Raw genomic sequence first — 19,202 nt, 5'->3', positions numbered from 1 at the left:
AGACATGAAAGGTAAAAATGAAGATCATTTGGCTTGTATTTTAGAGACAAAAAAAATTAAGTAAAGTAAATTAACAGTTATTTCAAATTTCCCTTGGTTGGAATGTAAAAAAACTGGCCTCCTTTCCAAGAAATTGGTGCTGGAAAGAGGCCTCAACACTGTGATATTACATTCAAACTCCTACAAAGGCACTTCATTTTACAGATGAAGAAACCAAAGCTCAGAGGCATGAAATGACTTACCTATGGTCTCAAACTCAGTGACTATCAAATCCCCAATATGAATCCATGTACCTGACTCTGTAAGTTTATTGGCAATGTCTGAATCTAAACACCAAATGAAGAGCTGTGTCTCATCAGTGCCCCACTCCACACACACCCCCATCCCCCACGATTTGCAGGCAATTCTCCAGATGAGGCAGGGAAGGTGGAGAACATATGGTATATGGACCAGTGGAAACTCAATCAACTGAAGTCCCATCAGCCTAGAGCCACTATATCAGCTTGGTGTCTTTTACTGGAAACAGGTTGCTAACAAATATGAGAATGATCCAGAATTAGACAAAATCCAAAAAGAGAGAAATTACTCCTGGATGAACAGAATAACTATATGCAAATAAACTACCAAACTAGAAGAAAAGATTAAGATGTTTTATGAAGAACATCTGAATAATGAAATTTGATATATCTTAGAGGGAAGCAGATATTTGGGTATAAGAGATAAAGAGGACAGTGGATCCAGACTTTCATGGGGAAAGAAGACATGCTAACTCTTCCTGCAGGAACTTATCACCGCTTCACACTGTGTCTGCTGGAGAACCAGGGTGGACCATCTTGATGCTCAAGGAGAGTACATGAAATTTTTGGCACAGGCAGCACCGTGGTGCTCTCTAGAGACTAATACACTACTTGTAAAGGTCCTAAACATAGCTGAGCAGAAAATTAAGTATTGACTATTGTTTACTTTTTGCATTTTTATTGTAGACTCAAAGCTAGATTATCTTTCCTTTGCAAGATTATTTCATCAGAATGTTTTTCAGTAAAAGGAACAACAAAACTGATGTTTACATGGAAGGAACTGTGGAAATGTAGACAAATCACATTCATCTTCTTTAATTAATCAAGAATAGTGGTTCAGTAACTCTTCATTTGCACACACATTCAACTGTAACCCAAATGGAAGTTTCATTTCCCAAAATGCAACCACTTAGCATGCTCTATGTGAATATGATTCTTAGACCTTAAGCCAGATATCAGTCAATGCCATGCCTGCCTTAGAACAAGTAATAGTAGATAACATAATTAACCAAATATAATACATTTTTTCTCCCAAAATTTTTTTTGTTTTTGCGGTACGTGGGCCTCTCACTGTTGTGGCCTCTCCCGTTGCGGAGCACAGGTTCCGGACGTGCAGGCTCAGCGGCCATGGCTCACGGGCCCAGCCGCTCCGCGGCATGTGGGATCTTCCCAGACCGGCGCACGAACCCGTGTCCCCTGCATCGGCAGGCGGACTCTCAACCACTGTGCCACCAGGGAAGCCCCTCTCCCAAAATTTTATCTTGGGGTTGGAGCAAATGGGAGAAGAACATATCATGGAGCCTATACAGTTGCTTATACCACTTTCGTGTTCAAAGTAAAGTAACTGTCTTAATTTTTTTAAAAAGAAAGAAAAAGACCAAATGAAGAATATCATAATGTGAAAAGTGTAGCATTACATTTGCTTTCTATGTTTAATCATTAAGGAAATTAATTACTGTATTTAATCCCTATCAAGATAAAAAAAATTTTTTTTTTATTTCAGTGATAGGGTTCTATTTGTTCCCATTAGGGAATTTACTCAAATGCCAGAGAAGCTCTTTTGTTGGTTTTTCTAATATGCCCCAAACACAAAATGTAACCTTTTATTATGCTGTGTTACTAGTTTAAGTGTGGCTCTAGAGCCTCAGGAATACCTGGCCCCATCCTAATTAGTAGTATTATAAACACTTATTCTCTATACAGAACTTCATGATTTATATCCATTACCTCATCAGATCCTCATTAACAACTCTGGTTGAAGGTCAGTCCTGACTTCACAGAAGAAATCGAGTCAAAGAGAGGGTTAAGCTACCTGCTTAATATCACCCTGGCACCAATGGCCTGAAAACAGTCCAGAGCTCTAATGTCTTTTTAATAGAGTTTTAGTATAAATCTTCAAGTATGTTTAAGAAAACAGAACAAGTTTTAAAGACATGGATTTCAAGTTGGTGGGAAGAATGATAATTTTTTTTTGTGGTGAGACAACTGGATAGCCAGTTAGAAAAAATATTAAGAAAGCTAGCATTCATCTGACACCACATACTAAAATGTGTTCTGTCATTTAAAAATATCAAATATACCTAATACTAAGTCTAAATAGAGATAAATGTTTATATAATTAGGGAAGTCAAAAGGTCTCTCCAACATGACATCAAAAGTAGAAACCTTGGGGTTTCCCTGGTGGCACAGTGGTTAAGACTCTGCCTGCCAATGCAGGGGACACAGGTTCGAGCCCTGGTCCGGGAGGATCCCACATGCCATGGAGCAACTGAGCCCGTGTGCCACAACTACTGAGCCTGCGCTCTGGAGCCCATAAGCCACAACTACTGAGCCCACGAGCCACAACTACTGAAGCCCATGTGCCTACAGCCCGTGCTCCACAACAGGAGAGGCCACCTCAATGCGAGGCCCGCACACCACAACAAAGAGTAGCCCCCACTCGCCACAGTTGGAGAAAGCCCGCGTGCAGCAGTGAAGAAGCAATGCAGCCTAAAATAAATAAATTTTAAAAAAGAAAAAGAAATGTTTGATAGGTATGAGTACATGAAAATATAAAACTTCTGTACAAAAATACCCTAAATATATACGCAAACAACCTGAAAAAAAATATTTGTACCATGTATCACAAAAAGTTAATATTCTTAACATATAGCTTTAAAAAAAGAAAAAACACAAACACACCAATAATAAAATGGACAAAGGGCTTGACAAGGCAATCCACAAAGAAAACATGAATTCTCAACATGAAAAACAAAGTTTAAATATACTAATAACCAAATATCTATGAAGTAAAATAGAGTTTTACCATTTTTTTACAAATAGACTGGCAAATTTTTTAAAATTATAATATCCACAAATTGATTAAATGCGACAAAGCAAGTACTCTCATTTAGAAATATAAACATCACGTGAGTTCTGCAATCTGTAAATGTCCTTTGACCCAGAAGTTCTTTCTACTTCTAAGCAAATAACGATGATATACAAGATTTAGCTACAAGGGTCTTCATCACAAAGTTATTTAGAACGACTAACAAAACAATCTTAAATATTCATCCAGGAACACAGAATCACAGTGAAGCCATCTAACAGAATTCTACACTGAAAAAAATAATAACATATGTATATACACATATATATGTAATTATGTATATATATACATGTGTATATATATATGTATAATTATTGGAAGATGGAACAATATTCATGATTCACTAACAAAGGAAAGGTTATAAAACATCATGCAGTATATAAACACAATTTATTTTGGGCATGTGCAAATAAAATTGAGAGGATATTCATCAAAATACTGACTACGGTTATGGGATTCCAAATGGCTTTTATTCTATTCTCTGGATTCTAAATTTTCAATAAATAAGAAAAACTTTTGCAAAAAACAGTGAATATAACTTCTTAAAAATAACTTCCAAAAAAGGAGACACCAGCCAATAATATTTTATGTACAGAGTAAGTGACTGTCCCCCAGACCTACTTGGTAAATCAGGCACACAATACAACCAGCCATTCCATCCTCAGATCCCAAGACAGGAAGAAGAGTAGATCAGGATGGGCAGAATGCCTAGTCGCACACCACAGTATAACTCTGTGTCTTACTACTCAGGTTGTAAAACACTAGACTTGAACTGCCCACTACAACTTAGGAAACATGAGATGGGATCTCCTCCACTTGTACAACTCCCTCCACATTGCCAAGACAGCAGCTCAAAAAATGGTATGGAGGATGGGGTGAGAGCTGTCTGCAGTGCAAAAAAATACATGCCAATGTATGCAAAATGGTATGAGCCCAGTGGAGACCAATTTACAATCTTGATAAAAATTATTTTTGAAAAATTATAAATGCACTTATCTTTTAACCCAACGACCTTGGGAATTTACCCAACCTTGTACATATGAGTTATACAAAGAAGCACTGTTTGCAGTAATAATAGCATGGAAACAAATAATATATCCATGAATATGGAGACTGGTTAAGTAAACCATGGTACAGAACACGCCGGAGCTCTAATAAATATGTACATACATACATGTAACATACACACACATGAATAAGGAAGTATTCCAGGTCCATTCCAGGTCCTAATACAGAAAGAGAGGAGGATATACTGTAAAATGAAAAAAGCAAAGTGCAGAATAGTATATAGAGTATGCTACATTTTGTATAGAGAAGAATATATACTTGTGTTTAATTGTATCTGGACACAAGAAATGCATAAAAGAGGTTATTTAAGGGGGCAGGAAAGGAAGCTGATAGTGACAAAAACTGGAGCAAGCCTTTTCAATTTGTACTAAGTTATACTGGTTTACTTTCTGAAGCATGTGAATATAGTACCCATGTCAAACAAAATATCAACAATGACAACAACAATAACAACAATAATAATGAAAAGTTTAAAATGCTTACCAATAAAGCCTTGGTAAGAGGCAAATTTGCCACCACAGAGTGAGGAGCATCAGAGCTGAGCAACAGATTACACAGGAATTTCTCTTCTGCCTCCGTTGGAAAGAGAGAGAAGAGGTGAAACCATTTACAGATCACCTACCACAGGAAAGTTTTCTGCATGCTATCACATTAATATTCAAATTAACCCTAGTTAAGTATAACCAGCCTCATTTCTGCAAATAAGTAAATGGTGGTACATAGTAAATGGCAAGCCATTAGGTCACGTGTCCAAAGTCACAGGGCTATGACTGAAACTCATGCTCTTACCCGCTCAAACTCTCAAAGAAAAAATATTTAAGTCTCAGTAAAAATAAAAATCCTCTAAGTCAGTCACTCACACATAACCACACTTCCTTCTGCAGTGTTTCCTCTAAAATTATTTACTAAGTTTTGAGAATAAATGTTTAAGTAAAGCAAACACTCTACACCAGCAGTCCCCAACCTTTCTGGCACCAGGGACCGGTTTTGTGGAAGACAATTTTTCTACGGACTTGGGGGCGGGGGGGGGGGGGGGGGGGATGGTTCAGGCAGTAATGCGAGCGATGGGAAGCAGCAGATAAAGCTTCGCTTGCTCGCTGCTCACCTCCTGCTGCGCGGCCCGGTTCCTAATAGGCCACAGACCAATATCGGTCCGTGGTCTGGGGACTGGGGACCCCTGCTCTACACTAATAAAAGGATGATCTGTATTTTCCAAATTAATGAGCTCCAAAAAAGTTAATTACTGGGAGCATTATCAGATGCATTTTTTTCCTTCGTTGAGGATTAACTATGAAATGCATGCAAAATCACTGAATAATGAACTTCACAGGAATCGTAAATCATCTTTTGCAGTAAGATGATAAAAAATGATATTACCATGGAGGGAGGGAGGGAGGGAAGACAGAAATAGCAACTAACATTTATTGGGCACTTATATATACCAGTCACTGTTCTAAGTGCTTTGAATATTAAGGACTCACCTATTCTCATAAAACCCTATGAAGTACGTACTATTACTATATTCATTTTACAGATGAGTAAACTAAGACACAGAAAGTTAAATAACCTGTCCACACAGACTGTCCAAACTCCACTGCCCATACTACTCCCCACCATACAATATTTCCAGGCTGCAGCAACTGAGAATGAACAAGAGGACGGCTCTTCTCTAACAAATCAGTGAATGATTTGTAATCTTACGTATTTCACTGTCTAAGCTGTTTTATTCCAAGAAAAGGAGGCTTCAACTGACTGTCAAATGGATCAATAAGACAAAAAAGATTTAAACCCCCTGATTTCAGAGACTGGGCTGCAATCTAAGCCAGAGATGAAACCTACAGAAAGGCAGTAAGGAGTGGGCGTGAAAAGGCAAAGAGCAGTTGAGAACAGTATTTCTTTCTCAACTTCATACACGTTAAGTGAAAAGGTAGCTCCATGGTCATATATCTGGAAAACAGTTGACTAATATTCAATAGTTTCTTATTTTAGTTCTCCAAGAAAAGGATAAACTAAGCAACATCAAGCGATTCCCAAACTTATCTGACCATGAAATTCTTTACTCACAGAGCACCTTGAGAACAAACCACACTCAGGGAAGCTATTGGACTAAAAGGATACTCAAGAGTTAAAAATCTATCAAACTTGGTGACTAACAGTCCAGGAGAGATGAGTCAAAATAAGCCCCACAATATGGCTTAGGTAACCAGTGAAGGTGATATGAGAGGGAGGTTAAGATAAAGGGCAGTTTTTTATGGAAAAAGGTGAACTTAGTTCACCTGTTTGACCTAAGAGTTGTGTAAAAAACTGCCAGTTCACAAAACAATTGAAACCAGCATCTCGAAGAGATATTTGTACGTCTATGTTCATAGCAGCATTATTCACAATAGCCAAAAGGTGGAAGCAACCCAAGTGTCTGTCGATGAACGATAAACAAAATGTGGTATATACACTGAATAGAATATTATTCAGTTTTAAAAAGGAAGGAAATTCTGACATATACTACAATGTGGATGAACCTTGAGAACATTACACCAAGTGAAATAAGTCAATCACAAAAAGATAAATACTGTATGATTCCACTTAAATGAGCTACACAGAGTAGTCAAATTCATAGAGACAGAAAGTAGAATGGTGGTTGCGAAGGGCTGGGGGGAGGGGAGGATGGGGTGGAGGGGTGTTGTTTAATGGGTATAGAGTTTCAGTTTTGGAAGACAAAAAGCATTCTGGAGATAGGTTGCACAATGATGTGAATGTACTTAACACTACTGAACTGTAACTTAAAAATGGTCCAGATGGTAAATTTTATGTTGTGTATCTTACCACAATTAGAAAAAAATTTTAACTGCCAATTCAAGATGTTGTTAGACATTTGCTGTCTCTATCTGTGTAGAAACCTCTCATGCCATGTGGTCCTGCTAGGACTACAGATCACAGTGTCCTGCCCTGATCCCTACTGATGACTGTCCACCTACGTGACCAAAGGATGACCCAAGCAAAAGTCCTTTGGAGAGATCTGACAAATGGAAGCCAGAAAAACACCACCTTGGGGCGGCCAGTTGTTCTCTTTTGAGCCATTTGGAGAAAACCTCATTGTGGCAAGAAATGAGACCAATGAAAGAAAAGCAGAACCAAGTAGGACTCCTAAAGAGATCATGCCTTGACATCGCTGGAGCTCATGGATTCTCTTCCCCTGCTCTTTAGAGGCTCCAGTTACCTGGGCCAATAAATCTCAACACCTTTCCTGTGCAAACCTCCTCCCCCCACACCTCAAACACCAAAAGAGAACAGGGACATCCAAAAGAAAAGCAATTTCACTGAGCAATACGACCCTTTACAAGAATTTTCTCTCCATAGTTCCTTTGAAATTTTATCTGCAGTATCACATACTAGAACAGTAGTACACAGTTCCATAATTTAGTAAGTACAATTCCAAATTTAACACAATCTTTCCAGTTGGTAAATACATCATCGTGTTAGGCCAGAATATTTTTACATTTCTGAAGAAACAATAATTTAAAAAAATTATCAATCTAAATCTATACTAGATTATATAGAGGGAGAGCTATACAATGCATAAAATAGAAATAAATTTAGAAATACAAGTGTTTCTAAATTATCTTAAGTATAAAATAAAAGAGAACACCTAAGCATTACCCTGAAAACTGAGGCTTTGGAGGAACATTCTAATACTTAAGTCAAAGAACAGAAGAATATACAGATAAGATCTTTTATCTGTGCCTTATTTGAAGAACTTTGCCCTTTCCAAGTTGTTCAACTCAATGCTCCATAACTATAGGTTCCCTTGGTTTAGTTTTCACTAATAATTGACAAGGTCTAATTTTATTAAATACAAATCTAATCAATAATGTTTATGACTGCCTAGGTATAATTACTCTCTTTTGTGAACCAGGAGACATGGAGAAAGGAGCAAATAAAGGGAGAAGGAATGCTGCTAGCTCTGCAGACTTCATCTGACTTAGGCAAAGAGGAGATCTAAAAAGCTGTCATGCTAGGAACTAATGTCAAACCAGTTTCATATCTGGAATCTTAAGGACTCACAGCATAAGGCTGCAGAGAGATGCCTGAAGCAAAATCTTAAAAGTAAACTGCGCTCCCCAGGGAGTGTAGTTATGAACTTGTTGTCACAAGTCTTTGCAAAGATAAGCTAGCCATGTTGATTTCACTGAAGCAGACCTGATCAATAAAATAACTTCACAACACTGGGAATACCATCCATGTGAAATCTTTACAACCACTAATCAGGAAATGATCCATCTTCTGAAACTGCTCTCTCTTTATCATGAAAGATTAGCAGCCAGCATTTTAATCATAAGGGGGGTGGGGGGGAAGACCCTATTTTACTTGGAAGGGTTTTAAAGGTTCAATGCTGCACACCTGGTAAACACAAAAATGACAAAGCCTGTCTCTTCCCCAGGATTATCTTCCAGCTATTTAAGGTGGCTTCTATCTCACACCTCCAGAGCAAATCTTAGAATCTGGCAGCCCAGAATGTTTACAGTGCTCAGGGGAAGATCTGTTAGAAGCACGGCTCAGGCATCCCGCAGTCCCCAGGACCATTTATTTGTCAAGGAACCTACAGAACTTACTGTCTTAGAAAAAACCAACTGGGCAGATTTATGATATTTCTGTTAAAATACAGTGTGTGCTTTTTAAATCATGGCATAAATAATACCCAAAATCTTAAAATGTGAATAACTTTCAGACAACAATACCATTTACAGTCTCCTAATGGAAATAATCAGAAAATTCAAAAAAAAAAAAAAAAGGAGGCACAAAGGTGTCTGTAACAGGATTATTTATAGTAGGAAAAACAAATAATATATATGCAACAGATTAAAGGGTTAGGTAAACAAACTTTCATTCATCCACACCATGTACCATAAAAAGCTGTCACCCTAACCAAAAGTTATTACCTCATAGGGGTAAAATTATGAGAAGTCACTTGGTGAACAAACCAGATTACAGCACTATGTTCTATGATCTCCTTGGAAATTTTTTAACTTAATAGTTCCATATATGCACGAAACAAAGTCTGAAACAATAAACACTAAAATATTAACAAAAATGTTTATCTGAGTGACATCTTAGAATTATTTATTTCTGATTTTCATAAAATGCAAATATGTTATTTCTTTAAAATGTTAATTAAATTTTTAAAGAATTCACCAGTAGCCATAGCAAATTTCTAATGACTGCCTCGTAAGGGCCAATATTAGGCTTACATCCTGACTTCTCTAAAAGTAAATGCAAGAATGGCTAACAGTATTCTATATGAAACTACTTTTTGAACATAGCTTGGATAAATTATCTAAAATTAATTCAAAAATAACTCTTTAGAGAAACAACTAAAAATGCAATGGCCTAATGTCTCTAGAAAGGAAACATAATACAGATCAATGGAGATCCCATAAAATATGTATCTTTCCTGTATAAAATTAAAAAGTTACAATTAGTTTTAATTCACAGCCCGAAGCTTTTTAATGACTAAAGAAAAAGGTAAAAGGAAAAGAAGAAATAAAAACTTTTCTCTCCTCAGAGGCCCAAGTCAGGGTTAGCAGATTGCCTGCTTTGAGGCACCCTGTTTCAGTCATAAATACCTTGACCGAATTACTTCCCAGGCTTCATTCCCACGGTGAGAATGTGCTGAGAGCAGGCCCCACTGCAAGAACAAGACAAAGACAGGTGGCATGTGGTATGTGGGCAGGGCCTTGAGTGTGACCGGAGGCAGCAGGCCTGAAGACCAGGCCTCCAGGAGGCTCTGTGAAACCAGGTGGCAGCAGAGGCACCCGTGAGCAGCGGGACTTGAGCAGACTGTCAGAGGGGAGGCATTACAGGCTGTGCTGTTCCCCAAAACCAGTCAAGAGCAGTGCAGCCACGGGGCACAGTGGGCGAGTACAGGGCTTGGGGCTAACTCAAAATCACTTCACCTCTCTGAATCTCAGTTGCCTGAAGTCTCAAACGAAAGTTATACAAGAGAGCACCTTTTTATCTGTAATGACCTCTCAACACTTTGTTTTTCCTGTTCTTAATATAACTGTTACCTCCATTAAGGTCTAATTAGATTAGGGGTGCTGTGTCAAGTGGTTTTTCTCTTGACAAAAGGAAAAACACAAAAAAAGAAATGCCAGCCAAACAATCAAATAGGCCTTCCACAAGACAAACCCACAGTTACTGTCTATGCCGGGCATTCATGTGATCAATAATACTCCACTACTGACCAGCTGCTCACTAGCAGGCACAAGGCTGACTAGGACTAGAAGGATAAACAAGAGGGACTTGGTCCCTAACCTCTGCAAATTCCAGGGTGGCAAGGGCCGAAAACAACAGTTTGCCATCTCTTCTCCCACGAGATACTGCCCTTCATAATATCCACGGTAATGACTGGACCCTACATAATCCTAATTTCTCTCAGATAATTTCCAAATCTCCTACCCACAAATACATCTTAGATGTCTCAGAACTATTTGAACAAATGGGTACATATTTAGTTACCTAAGTTCTACATCTGACTACCTTCTGTATCATTTATGACTCAATCACAAATTGAGCGTGATGCTAAAGTGGTGGCCCACAGAGGTCTTGGGTGAGTCACTAAGTGCTCTCTTAGTTTTCTCTGTTGTAAAACTGGGGAAGGAAGTGTCCCTGGGAGGCTTTGCTTTCTTCAAACTCTTAAAATTATTATAAGATGTTATGATCATTGTGTAGCTACAAACCCTTAAACAGTACTTACTAGAAAATGTCTATAAACTTAGAACTAAATATGCTGGCATTTCATAGCAGACCTGTCTCCATGTTCTCTTAAAACCATTAGAGCTATTAGTTCTAACCTAAGAAAAGTAAACAAGACTCGAAGCCAAGAAGGAACTCGTTTGACTGCTTTCCTTGCCTCCCAACAATCAAAGCAATATTCTCATAAGTGTCTGGCTCCCAAATACCTGTAAATGTCTTAATTCCGCCTAGCATAAGCAGTATTTTCATCCGATTCGTAGCTGCATGGCAATATTCCTCTTTCAATGTTGCCTGACGTTCCATTGATTTTTTTCTTACTGAAATATATCTAGCTACAGAAAAGTATAAAAAAACCATGGATTTTTTAAAGAGGACTAAATAGGTCTCCTCACTGGATCCCTACTATGTGGCAAACACAATGGTAGTGGTTGGTGATACAAAGGTCAGCCACAGATGAGGACAGACAACTAAGCAAATTAGTGCAATAATGTGTATACCATTCCAGACTGTGTCTGGTTCAAGTATGACACATAAGCCTTTAAAGTATATCAACGAAGGTAATATACTCTAACAACTACACTGGTAGTCTTGAGTTTATAAACAGTTGGGCGTTTTTAAAAATTCATTCCCAGTTGGTTGTTTGAAATTTGGAGCACATTTTCCCCCAACACACACTACTATAAATGTGGTTAGGTTTCCAAGCCAACACACAAAAGACCAATTTAACACAAAGTATCTGAAACACTATACAGCTGCCCTAGCAAATGAGCAGAATATTACTGCAGCCAAAGAGAACCATGAGTGATCTTGTCATCTGAAAGCTGGAGTTTGAGGGAAAGTCAAGTGTACGTTAATAAGGGGTGCAGACGGAGTGGCGAGGAGGTGCCTGTAGTTTTATGGCAACTAAGCTCAGGGATTTTGAGACCAAGGGCCAGGTAGGCCTGGCCTAACTCAAATCCAAGTTCCCCCAGACAAAAGCTGGGTGCCTTTAAACATGTTATTCAACCATTCTAAGCCTCAGTTTATTAATCTGAATGACTGGCACAGAGTAAGCATTCCATAAACAATACTTTACATACATTTTTTTCATTTGCTTGAGATTATACAACTTTCATCTTCCTTGGAATAAAAGTATCCTGGGGCTTCCCTGGTGGCACAGTGGTTGAGAGTCCGCCTGCCGATGCAGGGGACACAGGTTCGTGCCCCGGTCCGGGAAGATCCCACATGCCACAGAGCGGCTGGGCCCGTGAGCCATGGCCGCTAAGCCTGTGCGTCCGGAGCCTGTGCTCCGCGACGGGAGAGGCCACAACAGTGAGAGGCCCGCATGACACACACACACACACAAAAAAGTATCCTGAACACATAGCTGGGATTATCAGTCACTGTTAGAAAATGTTTGGAGTTTCACATAAAACAGATTTTTTTAAGTGTCTAGGCAAGAAATGTACAAAGAAGGGGATTGATGAAAGTGCATTACACATGAGAAAAGGGTAGCATGAACTAAAATGCAGTAACCAGGAAGAGACTGAAGACAGAGGGAAAAGACAGGTATATGATGTACGGAGGATTCTCCCGATCAGAGAAGATATGAGATGGAATCCCAGGGACTTTCCAGATGACTTACTGGCTGTCTATACAATAAGAAGATGGGAGGATAACAAATAGTAACAGTGGCAAACCTTTATAGGATGTTGGTATACAAATATACATACTTGCTCATTTAATCCTTACAACCCTATAAGGTAGGTGGTATTATCCTCATTTTGCAGTTGAGAAAACTGAGGTTGAATAACTTGCTAGTAAAATAAACTCAGCTTGTAAAATAAAGCAGGATTCAGACCCACAGATGCTGGTTCCAGATTTGGGAGTCCGAACCACTATCTTATACTGATGCTTTTGTAGTAGTGGGAACCCAGCTATTTGCATAAGTGGGCTTCCTGCATCAGAAGTTCATAACTTGAATAATATGTATCTATAAAGTCTCCACTTATAAACATAAATGTTACATAACATTGCATTTACAGACTTTCTGGCAATGTTCAATATTTGGGATGGGGGTGGGTAACTAACATTTATTAAATGCTACTGAATCTCAGGCACTGTCTGAAGCAGTGTTCTACCTCATTTAACCTTCACAAAACCACCTTGGTGATAGGTTCTATTAAATCCACTTTACACTTAAGAAAAACTGAGGATCAATTATGAGCCCAAAATCACAGAGCTAGTGTCAGAGGAAAGCCTAAGACTGGCTCCTCCTGGTTCTAAGTCCAGAGTGCTTTTCATAACACATCTAGTATACTCAGATCCAAACAGGTAATCGTGGGACATGTTACATAATAACCAGGTAATATAAAATAACAGTAAATCAAGTTCGACTTTAAAATGTCAAAGACGTTTCACAGGAAAATACTAAATTATCTTTAGGACAGCTAAATTAACCCAATTACCCATCTCACCTCCCACACCCTCATCCCTGCCAAAAAAAAAAAAAAAAAAAATTCCTTTCAGATCCTCTTTATTACTTAGCACCTAACAATACCAAATACAACATAGGTGGCTAGAGACACTTCTCCAAAAGCCTAAAACTACTTCAGAAGCATTACGTTGGAAAACAGGATAGGAATGCATTCCATGGGTTCTCATTTAAATGCCAATGTCAGAAATAAAAGGGAGGGGGGACAACTAACAAGACAATAGAAAGGAGGCTTTTTTAAGAGTTGAAGGGTTTTCCAATTATATCTCAGTAAAGCTGGGGGACAGTGGAAGAGTAGAAAGTTTTTTGTTTTGTTTTGTTTTTAGTGAGAGCGCTGCACATTTGAATTCCAGCTCTGCCATTTATTAGCTTTGTTTGCTTATCTGGAAAATGATGCCATTAAGATCCAACTCTCTGGCTATTAGAAGATTAAATTAAATATCAAATTCAAAGCATGTAAACAGCTGACGTAATAAAAGCTGCCTAATCTTTTTTTTTTTAACATCTTTATTGGAGTATAATTGCTTTACAATGGTGTGTTAGTTTCTGCTTTATAACAAAGTGAATCAGTTATACATATACATATGTTCCCATATCTCTTCGCTCTTCTGTCTCCCTCCCTCCCACCCTCCCTATCCCACCCCTCTAGGTGGTCACAATCCACCTAGCTGATCTCCCTGTGCTATGTGGCTACTTCCCACTAGCTATCTATTTTACGTTTGGTAGTGTATATATGTCCATGCCACTCTCTTCATTTCATCCCAGCTTACCCTTCCCCCTCCCCATATCCTCAAGTCCATGCTCTAATAGGTCTGTGTCTTTATTCCCATCTTACCCCTAGGTTCTTCATGACCTTTTTTTTTTTTTCTTAGATTCCATATATATGTGTTAGCATATGGTATTTTTCTCTTCCTGACTTACTTCACTCTGTATGACAGACTCTAGGTCCATCCACCTCACTACAAATAACTCAATTTCGTTTCTTTTTATGGCTGAGTAATATTCCATTGTATATATGTGCAACATCTTCTTTATCCATTCATCTGTTGATGGACACTTAGGTTGCTTCCATGTCCTGGCTATTGTAAATAGAGCTGCAATGAACATTTTGGTACATGACTCTTTTTGAATTATGGTTTTCTCAGGGTATATGCCCAGTAGTGGGATTGCTGGGTCATATGGTAGTTCTATTTGTAGTTTTTTAAGGAACCTCCATACTGTTCTCCATAGTGGTTGTACCAATTCACATTCCCACCAACAGTGCAAGAGTGTTCCCTTTTCTGCACACTCTCTCCAGCATTTACTGTTTCTAGATTTTTTGATGATGGCTGTTCTGACTGGTGTGAGATGATATCTCACTGTAGTTTTGATTTGCATTTCTCTAATGATTAATGATGTTGAGCATTCTTTCATGTGTTTGTTGGCAATCTGTACATCTTCCTTAGAGAAATGTCTCTTTAGGTCTTTTGCCCATTTTTGGATTGGGTTGTTTGTTTTTTTGTTATTGAGCTGCTTGTAACTTTTGGAAATTAATCCTTTGTCAGTTGCTTCATTTGCAAATATTTTCTCCCATTCTGAGGGTTGTCTTTTGGTCTTGTTTATCGTTTCCTTTGCTGTGCAAAAGCTTTGAAGTTTCATTAGGTCCCATTTGTTTATTTTTGTTTTTATTTCCATTTCTCTAGGAGGTGGGTTAAAAAGGATCTTGCTATGATTTATGTCATAGAATGTTCTGCCTATGTCTTCCTCTAAGAGTTTGTTACCATTGCAACAAAAAGAACAGAATATCTAGGAATAAACCTACCTAAGGAGACAAAAGACCTGTATGCAGAAAATTGTAAGACACTAATGAAAGAAATTAAAGATGATACAAATAGATGGAGATATATACCATGTTCTTGGATTGGAAGAATCAACATTGTGAAAATGACTCTACTACCCAAAGCAATCTACAGATTCAATACAATCCCTATCAAACTACCACTGGCATTTTTCACGGAACTAGAACAAAAAATTTCACAATTTGTATGGAAACACAAATGACCCCAAATAGCCAAAGCAATCTTGAGAATGAAAATTGGAGCGGGAGGAATCAGGCTCCCTGACTTTAGACTATACTACAAAGCTATAGTTATCAAGACAGTATGGTACTAGCACAAAAACAGAAATATAGATCAATGGAACAGGATAGAAAGCCCAGAGAAAAACCCATGCACATATGGTCACCTTATTTTTTTTTTTTTTTTTTTTTTTTTGCAGTACGAGGGCCTCTCACTGTTGTGGCCTCTCCTGTTGCGGAGCACAGGCTCCGGACGCGCAGGCTCAGCGGCCATGGCTTACGGGCCCAGCCACTCTGCGGCATGTGGGATCTTCCCAGACTGGGGCACAAACCCGTGTCCCCTTCATCGGCAGGTGGACTCTCAACCACTGTGCCACCAGGGAAGCCCTGGTCACCTTATCTTTGATAAAGGAGGCAAGAATATACAGTGGAGAAAAGACAGCATCTTCAATAAGTGGTGCTGGGAAAACTGGACAGGTACATGTAAAAGTATGAAATTAGAACACTCCCTAACACCATACACAAAAATAAACTCAAAATGGATTAAAGACCTAAATGTAAGACCAGACACTATCAAACTCTTATTAGAGGAAAGCTGCCTAATCTTGAGTCTCATCCTCTTGCTCCCTCTCCTTCCCATTGGACAAGATGTGCTACACATCCCACAAACCTGAAAGCTACTCCAAGCACAAGTTCACCAGAAGATTGAGAAAGTGCTTTTCTCATTTTCCACCAAACCCACATCATGATTCCCATATTGCCTCAGAGCCTTTTTTTGCCTGCTCCTTTCAAGATATTTACCATCTTGGTGTCACCTCAGGTTGGGTAAATCAAGGGCCTACTATTTATTATTTAAATTTCTATTTCTCACCAAAATATAAGTTGGGGCTACTCATATAAATATATAAGACTTACAAAACAGAACCATTCATTAAAAGGAGGACTTAATACATGTGAAAAGTGATCTGGTGGGAGACTGAGGCAGGGAGATCACTGTAAGAAAAATGACTAGCAACCTAAAATAAGCAAATAACTTGGCCTCGAGTTTTCGGGCAAGGAAACATTATGATTTACAGAACAGTCTTTTTCTTTTTTATAAAAGGAAACATATAAATTTCTGAAGAGGAACATCAAAAATTTGCCTAAACTTATTTATTTAAGCCACTGACAGGACGAAAAATACCACCATAGTCTTCCAAAATACTTGGTGATCATTCACAAAACTGTACTACTTTATATAAGAATCAAGGATTTAATTTGGCCAAACTCCTTCTAGTAAAAATGTTCCCAGGGCTTCCCTGGTGGCGCAGTGGTTGAGAGTCCGCCTGCTGATGCAGGGGACACGGGTTTGTGCCCCGGTCCGGGAGGATCCCACATGCCGCGGAGCGGCTGGGCCCGTGAGCCATGGCCGCTGAGCCTGCGCGTCAGGAGCCTGTGCTCCGCAACGGGAGAGGCCACAACAGTGAGAGGCCCGCGTACCGAAAAAAAAAAAAAAGTTCCCACTTTGAACCTCTACAAATTGTATACAGAGGATTTAGCATTTACTCAATAATAACCCATGTATCTTCTGTGAAAGGGGATATTACAATGAATAAGTCCCTGTCCTCAAGAACCTTGGGACTGCACAGTGGAGGGAAGTCTACAAAGGAATTGAAGCACAAGGCAGAAGACAATGCCCTAGAAAAGAGGATCACACACCACTGAAGCACTAAGTATACACATGCCTCTTGTTGGGGGCTGGGGCGGAGAGAACAGGGACATTTGAAGGGGCCTTGAAAGCTACAGAATTGTAACAGATAGAGAGCATGAGGCACGGGCAAAGTCCGTGGAGGAGGAGGAGGCAGAAAAATATGAGGAATGTCTGAGGCACAAATGCAAAATAGTGAACAATCTACTTTGGCACAGAAGGAGAGAAATGGGAGAATAAGCTGAAAAGTTGAAATCTTATGACAAGGAGCCTGGAATACTACAGTAAGGTGGAATTTGGACTGTTTTCTGTGGGGCTTCCAAAGGCTGCGGTCAGGGAAATTCTGTGACCTGAGTCAAGCTGCAGGAAGATTATCCAATGTCTGTATGGAGGACAGACTGGAGGGAAAGGCTGGAAGCAGGGAGCCTATGCTGGAGATTACTGTGATCCCCCAGGTAAAGAAAAGCTAGGTCAGAGGCAGGGAATGGCGAGAAGACAAAAAAGCCACACGCTGGGAGGGAGCACTGAGAGGGCCTGGCAGACTGCTGGACTGGGGGACGGAGGGGGTGCGGGAGGGGCACAGCAGGGCGAGAAACCAAGATGACCTAAGGAAGGGGTCAGCAAACTTGGGCCCACGTGCCAAATCTGGCCTCTTGCATGTTTTGTACAGCCAGGAAGCTATACAAATTTTTACATTTTTAAGTGGTTGGGGAAAAAATAATATTTTGTGACAAGTGGAAACTCGAATGTCAACGTCCGTACGTAAAGTTCTCCTGGAACACAGCTACACTTGTTGGTTTACACGTTGTCAATGTCTGCTTTAGTTCTGCAGTGGCAGAACTGTGGAGTTGTCACAGAGTGGCATGATCCTCAAAGCCGAAAATATTTACTGTCTTCCTCTCTACAGGAAAAGTTTTCTGACCACTGGTTCTGATGGTGGTGAACAGAGATAGTACTAAGAGGAACAGAGAAATCATCCACTGGGTTGGCTGGGTCAGAAAAAGAGATGATATTAATTCTGGAGCAGTTAAATGGGAGGTGTCAACAAGACATGCAGGTAAGGGAGCCCAGATGAAATGGAAAGATCATCCCACTGTGGGGCCTCGGCACCTGCTGCTCCCTGCTTGGTACTCTTCCTCCAGGTCATGGCATGAGCTGGCTCCTGTTCATCATCCATCATTCAGGTCTGAGCCCAAATGTCATCTCCTCAGAGGTAGCCCCTCTCCCACCCACCTAAGCATTCTCTACCAATTACCATACTTAATTTTCTTTATCGCACGTAACAGCACCTATTTATCGCCAAGTTTAACATCTTAGAATGTTGGCCCCTTAAGAACAGGGCCCTGCCTCTTGTTCCCCACTGTGTCCCCAGTGCCTTGGCCAGTGCCTAAAGCTGCTCAGCTGGTATTAGGGGAGGTAGGGAGTGCAGAAGAAGAAATATGAATAAAAGGGACAACTGGAGCACAGGTGAAAGCAGGTCATCTGCACAGTTCTAGGAATAAATAAGATCTGCCGTTCTCAGAACCTTTAGGAAAGTCTGTATTGGGGGCGGCGAGAGAGGAGAGGAAGAGAAGACACCAAAGAGAAGAGAGCAAAGACACAGACAGAAAGGAGAGAAGTATTGTGTCTCAGAAGCCAGACAGGAAGGGGGTGTTTAGCAGCATCAAATGCTTTAGATAACAAGCACAGAAAAAAGGCCTAAGTATGACAGCAAAAAGTCACTGGTGACCTCAAAGAATAAGTCTCAAGTGTGTGGAGGTGGCAGTCAGGTTGCAAAGGGTTAAAGAATGAGTGAGTGGGAGGAAGTAAGGCTTTCAAGGCATTTGGCAGCAGAGGGGGCAGAGGTGCTCCCGGTGTGGTAGGGGTGGGGGGATCCTTCTGTTTTTCATACAGTGACTCAAGTCTGACCTCACCAGCCTGCCTCTCGGTCCTCTCTGCTCCAGCTGCAGTGTTGGTTCCACCTCAGATCCTTTGCGCACGCTGTGAGCCTGCGCTAACAGGCT

General features: G+C 39.9%; 1 protein-coding gene across 5 annotated transcripts in view; it reads right to left on the bottom strand.

Moving 5' to 3' along the window:
- The window catches only part of JAK1 (Janus kinase 1), a 233,734-nt gene that overhangs the window by 111,985 nt on the left and 102,547 nt on the right, over nucleotides 1-19,202 (bottom strand). The window contains exon 1 of one of the 5 annotated variants that reach the window (XM_082649207.1): nucleotides 4,717-4,755. The exons of the other annotated variants lie outside the window; for them this stretch is intronic. The gene's annotated coding sequence lies outside the window, so the exon portion shown is untranslated. Of the gene's footprint in view, nucleotides 1-4,716; nucleotides 4,756-19,202 lie in introns of those variants that run through there. 5 annotated transcript variants of the gene reach the window in all.

This window comes from Grampus griseus, assembly GCF_964374135.1.
Source record: "Grampus griseus genome assembly, chromosome: 1".
Taxonomy (NCBI): domain Eukaryota; kingdom Metazoa; phylum Chordata; class Mammalia; order Artiodactyla; family Delphinidae; genus Grampus; species Grampus griseus.
This window is presented reverse-complemented; position numbering and strand designations above follow the sequence as displayed.